The sequence below is a fragment of the Neolamprologus multifasciatus genome, chromosome 22 (assembly GCF_963576455.1).
Source record: "Neolamprologus multifasciatus chromosome 22, fNeoMul1.2, whole genome shotgun sequence".
NCBI classification, from domain to species: Eukaryota; Metazoa; Chordata; class Actinopteri; order Cichliformes; family Cichlidae; genus Neolamprologus; species Neolamprologus multifasciatus.
The window spans coordinates 27,862,019-27,873,247 of record NC_140459.1 but is presented as its reverse complement, the minus strand read 5'-3'; the positions used below and the strand labels follow the sequence as shown (position 1 = coordinate 27,873,247).

Sequence of the window (11,229 nt, the reverse complement as noted above, 5' to 3'; positions counted from 1 at the left end):
GGTCACCTGGTCCAGCCCTAACTATATGCTTTAGCAAAAAGGAAAGTTTTCCAAACTGGAAGCTGGTTCCACAGAAGAGGGGCCTGAAAACTCAAGGCTCTCCCTCCCATTCTACTTTTAAATACTCTAGGAACAACAAGTAGGCCTGCAATGCGAGAGCAAAGTGCTCTAATAGGGTGATATGGCACTACAAGGTCATTAAGATAAGATGGGGCCTGATTATTTAAGACCTTGTATGTGAGGAGCAGGATTTTGAATTCTGGATTTAACAGGAAGCCAATGAAGGGAAGCCAAAACAGGAGAAATATGCTCTCTCTTTCTAGTCCCTGTCAGGACTCTTGCTGCAGCATTTTGGATTAGCTGAAGGTTTTTCAGGGAGTTTTTAGGACATCCTGATAATAATGAATTGCAGTAGTCTAGCCTGGAAGTAATAAATGCATGAACTAGTTTTTCAGCGTCACTCTGAGACAGGATATTTCTAATTTTAGAGATGTTGCGCAAATGGAAGAACGCAGTCTTACATATTTGTTTAATATGTGCGTTGAAGGACATATCCTGGTCAAAAATGACTCCAAGGTTCCTCACAGTGTTACTGGAGGCCAAGGTAATGCCATCCAGAGTAAGAATCTGGTTAGATACCATATTTCTAAGATTTTCAAGGCCGAGTACAATAACCTCAGTTTTATCTGAATTAAGAAGCAGAAAGTTAGCGGCCACCCAGGTCTTTATGTCTTTAAGACATTCCTGCAGTTTAACTAATTGGTGTGTGTGTTATCTGGCTTCATGGACAGATAGAGATGGGTGTCATCTGCATAGCAGTGAAAATGTGTAATGATGCTGCCTAAGGGAAGCATGTAAACAGAATTGGTCCTAGTACTGAACCCTGTGGAACTCCATAATTGACCTCAGTGTGTGAAGAGGACTCTCCATTTACATGTACAAATTGGAGTCTATTAGATAGATATGATACAAACCACTGCAGCACAGTACCTGTAATACCTACAGCATGTTCTAATCGCTCTAATAGGATATTATGGTCAACAGTATCGAATATAAGGTCTAGCAGGACAAGCACAGAGATGAGTCCACTGTCAGAGGCCATAAGAAGATCATTTGTAACCTTCACTAAAGCTGTTTCTGTGCTGTGATGAACTCTGAAACCTGACTGAAAACTCTTCAAATAAGCCATTCCTCTGCAGATGATCTGTTAGCTGTTTGACAACTACTCTTTCAAGGATTTTTGATATGAAAGGAAGGTTGGAGATTGGCCTATAATTAGCTAAGACTGCTGGGTCTAGAGATGGCTTTTTGAGTAAAGGTTTAACTGCAGCCACCTTGAAGGCCTGTGGTACATAGCTGATTATTAGAGATAGGTTCATCATATTTAAGATCGAAGAATTAATTAATGGCAGGACTTCTTTGAGCAGTTTTGTAGGAATGGGGTCCAAAAGACACGTTGATGGTTTGGAGGAAGTAATTATTGAAGTTAACTCAGAAAGATCGATTGGAGAAAAAGAGTCTAACTTAACATCAATGGTACTAAGAGTAGCTGTAGATAATATTACATCTGTGGGATGATTATTGGTAATTTTTTTCTAATGATAAAAATTTTATTTGTGAAGAAGTTCATGAAGTCATCACTAGTTAACGTTAAAGGGATGGTTGGCTCAACAGAGCTCTGACTTTTTGTCAGCCTGGCTACAGTGCTGAAGAGAAACCTGGGATTGTTCTTATTTTCTTCAATCAGTGACGAGTAGTAAGATGTTCTGGCTTTGCGGAGGGCTTTCTTATAAAGCAACAAACTATTTCTCCAGGCTAAATGATGATCCTCTAAATTTGTGACACGCCATTTCCTCTCCAGATTACGAGTCATCTGCTTTAGGCTACGTGTTTGAGAATTATACCACGGAGTCAGGTACTTCTGATTTGAGGTCTTAGTTTTCACTGGAGCTACAGTATCCAGAGTCGTACGTAGTGAGGAGGTAAAATTATTAACAAGATGATCAACCTCTGTTGGGGTAGCGTTCAGATAGCTGCTCTGCTCTATGTTGGTACAGGGCATTGACGATGATAACAGTGGCTGGATTATATTCTTAAACTTAGTTACAGCGCTTTCAGAAAGACATCTACTTTGATAAAGTCCACTCTCCACTGCTGCGTAATCAATTATTGTAAATGTAAATGTTATCAAGAAATGATCAGACAGGAGAGGGTTTTCAGGAAACACTGTTAAATGTTCAGTTTCTATGCCATATGTTAAAACAAGATTAGATTAAATGCCATGTTGAGGCTGTCATTTTTAGCATCTACATGGATGTTAAAATCCCCCACAATAATTATTTTATCTGAGCTCAGAACTAAATCAGATAAAAAGTCTGAGAAATCAGACAGAAACTCTGTGTAAGGCCCAGGTGGACGATAGATGATAACAAGTAAGACTGGTTTCTGAGTTTTACAGCTGGGGTGGACAAGGCTAAGCATCAGGCTTTCAAATGAATTAAAAGTCTGTCTTGGTCTTTCGTTAATTAATAGGCTAAGATAAGGAAACATTGAACAAAATACGCAAAACAAAACCAGAAAACGTTGTATTCACCACAAATAAACCCGTCTAAAAAGGAAATTGAACAGTTCTTGGACAACATTACTCTTCCAAAATTATTAGACACTCAAGCAATGGCACTGGATTCACCACTAACACCAGGCGAACTCCAGGAAGCCCTGATAAGACTGCCCGATAATAAGGCTCCAGGTCCAGACGGCTTTCCTGCAGAACTCTACAAAGAATTCTGGACGATTCCAGCACCAGTTTTCTACAGAACGTTGTTGGAAATCAAAGAAAAGGGCAGACTTCCATCAAACATGAATTCTGCAAACATTAATCTCCTGCTAAAACCAGGCAAAGACCCTGTATATCCCTCAAGCTATCGTCCAATATCCCTTATAAATGTAGACCTTAAAATAATCTGCAAAGCTCTCTCAAAGAGACTAGAGAAAATAACCCCCCTCTTAATTCATCCTGACCAAACTGGTTTCATAAAAGGTAGGCAGTCATCAACAAATACACATAGATTACTTAATTTGATAGACTACTCATACAGTAAAAACCTTGAAACTACAATATTTTCTTTAGATGCAGAAAAAGCATTTAACAGAGTTAACTGGACATTTCTGTTTGCAACTTTACACAAATTTGGTTTTGGATCCTCTTTCATTAACTGGTTAAAAATATTATATAATTCCCCAACAGCTTGTGTCAGAACAAATGACCAAACATCCTCCAGCTTCTGTCCCCTGGGGGGCACCAGGTAGGGATGCCCACTTTCCCCTTCACTGTTTGCAATTTTTATTGAACCACTAGCAGCAGCAATTAGACAGAATTCAGTAGTTAAGGGCATAAAATGCAAGAACGTGGAACATAAAATCAGCCTTTATGCGGATGATGTGTTACTCACAAACCAATATCTCTGGGGTGATTGAATTGATAAACTCTTTTGCAAGAATATCAATTTACTCAATTAACTGGTCAAAATCTACAGTCCTTCCGATTAATTGCTCCTTCCATAATTCTTCTTCTACACCACTGCAATCGGGAAATATAAAATATTTAGGTATTAATGTTTCTCCCAAGCTTGCAGATCTAACTAAATTAAACCATATCCCACTTTTAAAGAAAGTAGAAGGCGATCGGGCTAGATGGAAATGTTTACCCATATGACTCATGGGAAGGGTTGCCGCTATAAAAATGATGGTTTATGTATTTTTTGTCTGCTTATTTTGTTGGTTTATGTTTTTTGCCCTTTATCCCCGTCCCTCTTCCCCGCTGTTTTACTTTTCCTCTTTCTTTCTCCCCTTTCTTTTCCCCAGTCAAGTCTGTCCCGTATTTAGCAAGTGAAAATAAAATAAAATAAACAATAAAAGGTGAATCAAATAGACCATTACGGCAAGGCTGGGATGGTCCATTTGGTAAAGTAAATCCGTTGGGCATCTTTCTTCGCCTTTAGACAATAATTCTGATGGCAAAAGAGCCAAACGGGACAGGCAAAAAACAAACAAACAAACAAAAACAGTCCCTTAGGGCCTCTTCAGTCTCTGTCGACCATTTCCTAACTGTGCGTTTCACAACTGGTTCTCCGTGTCCTAGAGGTTTATACACAGGCTGGAGATGAACAAGGTTGTGATCTAAGGCCCCCAGGGGAGGGAGAGGTGATGAGCTGTATGCCTCCTTGGTGTTGGCATACAATAAGTCCAATGTTTTAATGTCTCTGGTGTGGCAGGTGACGTGCTGGGTGAAGGTGTGGAGAGTGGAGGACAGGGAGATGTGATTAAAGTTGCCAGAGATCAGGAAAAGGGCCTGAGGGTGCTGTGTTTGGAGTCTGCTGGTTACAGTGTGCAGGACCTCACAGGCTGCTGCAGCATTAGCAGAGGGCGGGACATACACAGCTATCACAGTGACGTGTGTAAACTCTTGCGGTAGATAGTACAGCCTCATGCTAACCGCTAGCAACTCAATGTCCTTACAGCATAGCATCTCTTTGATAGATAAATGCCACCAGTTACACCATCTATTGTTCACAAACTCAGCCAAACCCCCTCCTCTCTTCTTACCACTCTCCATTGTTCTGTCTGCCCGGATCAGATGGAAACCGTCTATGTTTATATGTGAGTCCGGAGTGTGGATGAAAGCACAAATTACAATAGAGCCACCAGCGTATCAGCACCTTTGCCCAACAGCAAGAAATCCACCGCGGCAAAGCAGCAGCTTGGCAATCTGTAAAATAAAACAGGACATCACTGAACACTTTACCTCAGAAGGAATATCCCTCCCACTTTGCGTCATATCTGTTTTTCAGTTACCTGTCTCCAGGTTAGGGTCGCACCCTAATAAGTATCAGCCAGGGGTGGCGGAGTCCACTACAAGTTTCTCCAGTGTTAAATTATGTTTTTTCCTACAGGGGTACAAATAACTTCAAAACTCTACCAAAGCTCAAGCAGAACATTTTCTGTGACCTACCACTCCAATAGAAGACTAATCAACTGTTGCGAAACCAGTTTCACCCCGGTTCTTTTTATTCCTTGGGCATCCAGAGATGGCACCAAAATTCAGTAGTCATTTTCACAAAAAACTTTATTCATCTTTATTCATCTTCATTTAAGCATGCACCTTCTAGAAGGGGAGATGTGCAAGGCCGGTGTCCCTCTGCAAATCTTCACTCCTTTGTCTGTGAAACACAGTTTTGTAGAAGCGACCCCATCATAAAACCCCCATGGTGTGCTGCAAACTCTGTGTCTGTGTGTGTATGCACGAGCACGTGAGTGCCTATGTGTGCGCGTACCCATATGTCTATGTAAGTGTGCGTGCCTGTGTGTATGTGTGAGTGCACGTGAGTGAGTGTGCATGTAGGTGTGGGTGTGTCTCTGTGTACGTGACTTCCTGCCGGTCATAAAAGTAATCTCCTCACCCAAGCTACACCAAATTCCTCTACACAACAGAGTTACCATATTACAAACACTGAGACCCCCACTGAGGCATCCACTGGGCCAGTGGCCTCTTGTTGTCTTACATTTACATTTAAGGTGGAGAGTCTCCTGCAAACCTACTTCTAAGTTATAACAATTATGAGTTTTTATTAAAGGTACAAGCATCAGCATCAGCAATCCCCAACTGTAGCTTCCTGTCTCCTTTTATGGCAGCAGACCCCCAGTGTCCATAAATTCCTTTTCCTCTAAACAATTACACACACTCGCAAGCCTACAGCTAAGCCAAACTGAAACACACGGACAAATCCTTCCTTATTCCTCTGATCTAAACAAATTTAAAACATCATATTCTAATAATTGTTTTCTTGTACTCACACAACCCACATCAAGCTGCCATAGAAAAGTTAAAAAGGCCAAATAGCACAGCGTAGACCAGGCAGTCACACAGCTCCAGGTTCACTCAAGAGCTCGACTAATCAGTGTTGCCAACTCCTCAGTAAGGAAAATCGCTATTGGCCATCCTAAAAGTCACTAGAAGTCGCTAAATGATGTCATCGCTTAATTTGCATAATTGGTCATGGCTATGTAATTGGAATGGCTGCTGTAGGAGAGAAAAATAACATTGTTGAAGAGGCATAATGTGAGTAAGAAACACCCTAAAAGCATTTAGAATATATTTAGAACTACAAATTAAATTTCTTTTAGGAATTATTGTTTTTTTTGAATGTCACAATTCAAATCCTCCTCCTTTATCCAGACTTGGGACCAGCAAAAGTTTGTTTGTGTGTTTAAGTACTTTTAAACCTTGTGATCCACAAAAAGTAACAGCAAAAGAAGAACATTTTAGCCATAACGTTGTTAACAAACTACATTAACAATCAAAATGGACATAACTTCAGTCGAAATCGGATGTACAAGATGGGGTTAAGGCCGCCGCCTGTGAGCGCCTTGGCACAGGCGAGGTGCACACAGGAGCACGCCCGCTTGTTGAGTGTAAGAGCGACACATATGCGATACATTTCAAGTCAAAAATATATTATACGTCTCCAAAAACACCAGAAAAAGTCGCCAGATTTGTCGCTAGTTACTTTTTAGAAAAAAAGTTGATAAGGGGGTCTGAAAACTTGTTAAATATAGTAACAAAGTTGCTAAGTTGGCAATTACCTGCCCCTGTCCTTATTAAAGGGAAAAACCAGCCTAGGGTCGCACCTGTCTCATTCATACTATATACTTATTTATGACAGCTTAGGTGATATCTGGTTATATCTCATTTGATTCAGTTGTCTAAATTCACAAAGAGCAGTGAACCTCAGAGCAGCAGTACACACTAGCTAATCAAAGCCTACACACAAAGTAAACTCACAGTGCAAATTACTGAGATTTATTTGTAAACAAATATTTTTCCCAAGCTGTACTGCTACACCTAATCTCTCACATGCCAAATCCCACTCAAACATAATAGTATATTTTCCTAATCAAGCTCATGTGAGGCTAAAGTTGCCCACTTTATAAAATGAAAACATGATTATCGAGTTGCTCTTCCACTCTACTGTTCGCTTTTCATTCCACTGAGGTAGGCCCAACTGTAAAGCAACAGCACTGTAGCAGAGCCCGGAGATTAAAGCAATTGTTTATGCTTTGAATACAGGCAGGCGGGCTGTGAGACAATACAAACAGACAGTTGTGAAATTAGAAATTGTGTTATCATACTGCAGTCACAATATGAATGGACTCACCATTGTGAGGAAAAGTTAAAAGCCCACCATCTAAATAGTTTACCTTAACACAGATTTCCACTTATGAAACACTGACCTTCTGAATGACATTTGCCTCCTGTTAAGCTGAGCATGTTTGGCATTTAAAAATGCCCCGATTCAGACACTTCACCTTACCTCTGCCAAGAAACATGGTAAATAAAGGAAGGAAACAATCAATGTGCTGCCCTCTGATTTTCAAGGAAAAGCCTTGTGGTGCTTTCCGACGCTCTAATTGTAAACATTTAGCTTGTGTGGTATTTTAGCCTCTGTAATCACGAAATTACAGTCCACATATGCCTCATATCCACAGGGGCGCAACAACATAAGTGTAAATGGAATGTGCCCAAGGGCTGCTTTTTTTTAGAGCAAAACTTAACTGTGGATATACAGACCAGCGACAACATTACTACGTAAACACACCTCAAATAAAAACAAGCACACACAAAAAACTCAAACAACTATTTTTCTCAAAACCTGGTGTCCTCAAAAGCACACAATGCTTTCGTATAATGGAAACCACACACTACAAAAAACAAAAGAAGAAAAAGTCTTCAGGGAATGTGACGCACAACACAAATTCCTCCATTAAAATGAGTTTGTTCACACAAAGAACCAGTAGGCTCATCTCCTTGAACAGGAACAGTGACATAGCATCGTCAATGTTCTCTATCCTCAGTATGTGGAAAGTGTTAGGATGTCTTCAGTGGAAGCCTGGGAAACATGATTCTCAGAGGGGATCGTTAGATTGTTGGGGGTTTTCTTTTATATTGCAGGGTCTTTACTATGCAATATAAAGTTCCTTGAGGCCACTGGCTATGAATTGGCCTAACTTAGCCAGTGGTCACATTGCATACATAGCTATTTATCAACCATCATTTGCATTCTGGATTCCAAAAGGTGGAATCTGTTGATCTGGACGTAGTGTTTTCAGTGGGAGAAATGTTTCCTCACTCATCCAAGTGACTGAAGGAGAACGTTTCTCCCACTGAAAACGCTACGTCCAGATGAACAGATTCAACCATTTGGGATTTACTTACCTGGATGCCTGAGCATGCATCAGTGCATTCTCTATTGTTTTTCCATCTTCTTTGTATGGTTGATTATAAGATTAATGGAGGTTTTCTCCATTTTCTTGAGCTGGGTTGGAAACTTTTCTTAGCATGACCTTTAACATAATTTCATGATAAAATAAAAAGAAATTGTGAAACAGTTTAAAGCTTTGTACTGTTTGATTATTTGATTTTTAACAAAGGTTGGGAGAATATGCTACTTTAGTGAGACAGTGTGTTCTTATCTGTATCTGTGGTTTTAAGTTTTTTGTACCCCACTTTAGCTGCATTTCTTTATTTCCTTTAAATTAAGTTTAAATACTTTAATGTATCTGCTGTTTGGCTGTTTTTGCTCTTTGTTCCCTTAGAAGAGACTCTTACGGTTTACAAATGGCTCTCCATTCAGTATCACTCTGTGCCTTCTATTTTATCCTAATTTAGCAAATATGTATCATTTTTATTCAGTGTTTTCACGAAAGCCTTATTTGTATCTAATACTATTGGTGAGAAGATGTACATGCAAGTTTGAAATCTTTTTTCCTTCACAGGGAAAAATGGCTAAAAGTCATTGTCCCATCTTAGCCAGCTCCTCACCCACACTTATCTGTTTGCCTGGGGTTATTTGCTTTGGATTAAATGTACTCATTTTGGTTCGAGTGGCACAAGGCCATGGTATACCTGATATTTGCAGATGACATTGTGATCTGTAGAAGAATAAGGAGCAGGTGTAAAAGAGCCTGGAGACGTGATGGTATACACTGGAGACAAGAGGAACGAAGGTCAGAATACATGAGTGTGAATTAGAGAGAGCAGGTGTAACAGTAAAGTTGCAAAGAACAAAGGTAGCAAAGGTAGATGCGTTTAAATATCTGGGGTCAACCATCCTAAGCAATAGACAGTCCAGAAGAGATGTAAAAAAGAGGATGCAGACAGGATGAAGACAAGTATTAGTGGTGACTTGTGACTAGGGATGGGTATCGTTTAGGTTTTATCCGATACCGGTGCCAAACCGGTACTTTTGAAACGGTGCCGGTGCTTAAACGGTGCTCAAACTGGTGCTTAAAGAATGGAGAACACAAAATTGGTCCAAAAACCTCTCTCAGCTGTTTTTTTGTTAAAAAAAAAACAAACAATGTTAGCCTTTTCTGCAGCTCTGGGGCATATATGGTATCACTCTTAGCTGGAAGCAGTGCTTAAACAATGGAAAAAACACAAACTTTGTCCAAAAACCTCTTATGTTTAACTGTTTTCGACTTTGTCTTTGGTCATTTTAGCCTTTTTGGCCAGGGTGAAGGGAGTATCTGCCATCAAACAAGAAGACAGCCGCATGTAGCTATGATGATGTTTGCTAGTTCACCTTACATGCATTAATTTAATAACGTGGTTAGCCTACTCAACGTAAATTACACACAAACAACATTAAGCCACTCACTCAGAGAAGAACGGCTGCTGCTGCCATCATCATCCGTCATCATTTCTGCTACACTGGGAGGGCTAGGGGCCAGGACTCTCCTCTTCGGGTTTTTGGGGGATGTTGCTAACTCCGGTCCGATAACAGGCACCACACCCGCAGTAGATGCGCTCGGTGTGAGGTCTCGCAGCAAGCTATCAAATACGGCGCATTTCTCGGCTTTAAAAAAAAACGCTATGCGTCGCCAGGTGTTTCATCGGATTTGAGGTGTTACCTCCTTTGACAGTATCACAGTATCAGCTTAAAGCACTTGTTGCAGGCTGCTGGGTTTGCGTCTTTTGCTGTGAAATACAGCCAGACTTTAACCGCATCGCCTTGGGCATTTTTAATCTGTAGCTCTGCTCTAAAAGAACGTACGTACCTGGGCCCACCTACTATCCCCGGAAATGTAAAATGATTGGCTAGAATCTAAAGTGTATCACAGCTCAGGAAAAAAAAAAGCACCGAAATAAAGCACCGAAATGTGCGCTGCTTTTCGGTCTGGTTACTACCATTTATGACAGAACCGGTGCCATGATGGCACCGGATTCCGGTACCCATCCCTACTTGTGACAGGTGTAAGCATGATGAATGAGCAGCAAGACATAAAAGGGAAGACTTAAAAAATGATAGTCAGACCTGCTGTCATGCATGGTTTGGACATGGTGCCACTAGCAGAAAGACAGGAAGTCGAGGCGGAAGTGGAGGAATTGAAAATGCTACCATATTCATATAAAGTAAGCAGAATGAACAAGATTAAAAATGAGTACATGAGAGGGATCGCTCATATTTGAGCAATTTGAAGATGGTGATGTCAGACTTAACCCTCTGTACCCCATAATGACTGCAGATGGCCGGTGTGTTTCTGTTACTTTGTTAAAGAAGCTTACTTCTGTCTGATGACAATCATACTGAGCTGAGTTCTTCAGGATTTCTCTCAGTAAGTGCTGCTGTTTTTGACACTGTTAGCTGCTGTCACCAAAACGTCCTTTGAAGGGGAACTTAATTGTCACACCCAGCAAATAAACAATATGATGTGAGAATGTAGCCGAACTGTTTATCAGAGCAAAAGTGTAAGTTTTAGGTCTGTCATATAAAACATTAGTTGGTAAAACATGAGCTTATAACCAGATGTCTTTCCAGTAAAGCATTGGTCTGCAAATATTTTTCAGACAGGAAAATGAGGATGGAAATGAAAGCACGTGTGAGCTGCAAAGCGACTTTCGGCAGGAAAAAGCTCAAATGCATCACAAAATCCTGGCTCCTCAATATGATCTTCAGGCAAAAAAATGATAGAGAATTACAGAAAACGAGAGAAAATACTGTAAGATGAAGCAGGAAAATGAATTTTTCAAAGATCATAATCAGGCTCTAAAAGAAGAAGTAAAAGAACAGTGCTTTTCAAGAACAAGCTCAGGAGCTGAAAAGAATTCTGGAACAACTTAAACCCTCTGAACATGACAAAAATATTTTTATTATTCTAGTTTCTTTCAGT

At 40.4% G+C, this 11,229-nt stretch overlaps 1 long non-coding RNA gene across 1 annotated transcript in view; it reads left to right on the top strand.

The window, feature by feature from the left end:
- The window catches only part of LOC146493661 (uncharacterized), a 534,640-nt gene that overhangs the window by 459,601 nt on the left and 63,810 nt on the right, over positions 1 to 11,229 (top strand). The window lies entirely within an intron of this gene.